Source organism: Bison bison, unplaced genomic scaffold (assembly GCF_000754665.1).
Source record: "Bison bison bison isolate TAMUID 2011002044 unplaced genomic scaffold, Bison_UMD1.0 scf7180017864180, whole genome shotgun sequence".
Taxonomy (NCBI): Eukaryota; Metazoa; Chordata; class Mammalia; order Artiodactyla; family Bovidae; genus Bison; species Bison bison.
Window position 1 is genome coordinate 9210678 of NW_011494752.1, and position 1105 is coordinate 9211782.

A 1105-nucleotide genomic window follows, 5' to 3' on the forward strand; every position below is an offset into this window, starting at 1 on the left:
TCCCCCACCCCGGGAGACTGCCCTTCACGGAGCATGTGCTTGGCGATGTAGTGAGTGACTCAGACTCTGGCTTTGGGGCAGGTGTGGAAGTGGTCAGTCAGCATGTGGGTGAGATGGGGGCCCGGCCAGGGCACTGGTGAATGTGGCAGTGGTCACAGGCCCGGGAGCCTTGTGGGGCATCCCCTGGAGACATCTACAGAGCACTGGGCGCTGGACAGAAGCTCAGGGGAGGGGAGAAGAGACGGACTGCAGTAGGGTTAACAGTCAACTTGTGTGCACAGTGGTGCCCCTGAATTCTGTGCATCCTGGGTGGGCATGTGTCCGTGTTCTGGGAACCTAAATGGACTACAAGGGCATGTGAGCGCCGTGCTGTGACTGTACTAGTGTGTGCGTCACAGTGTGACTGTGTGTGGACTGGAGGGCTTGGCAGTCCTGAAGGAAGTCAAGGGGCAGTCCAAGCTGCTGGCCAGCACCTCCCTCACACCCAGCCCTGCTGCACTGCTTGTCACCTGTGGTATGGGCTCTGGGCCAAGGGGACTCTTGGTCCCTGCCACCTTTGGGAAGGAGTGGTGACCTTCCAGGGCTAAGAGAGAGAAGGCTGGTCTGTCATGGGGAGGCTGTGGACCTTGACTGAGGGAACTCAGCCCTCCAGTCTCCAGGGTCTCTGAGAAGGTCCTGTCTTGGTTTTGGGGACTAGGTCATCACACACCTGTCCTCTAGACCAGAAGATGTGGCTCTGGCCCTTCTACCTGTTCATTGTCTGTTCTGCATTTCTAACAAATCCTGATTGTATGGGCAGCCATGTGCCTAACTAAGCATTTGATTCTCAGACCCCTGCAGGGGGCTGGCCATGTGACAAAGTTCTGTCTAACAAGATAAATGCATGTCTGCTGGGGGAAGGGAAAGGGGGAGGGGCTTCAGGCTGACAAGTGGGCCCCAGAGCAGGTTCCATAGCCTCTGCAGATCCGGGTGTGGGCTGCGCCGGCCGGCTGCTCACTGGGTGACTCAGGGCTGTTGGCCTTAGTCAGTGGGGAGAGTGGAGCCAGGCACAGGGAGTCCCAGAGGCAGAGGCGACACCCCCACCCACCCACACTATGTGCTCTTA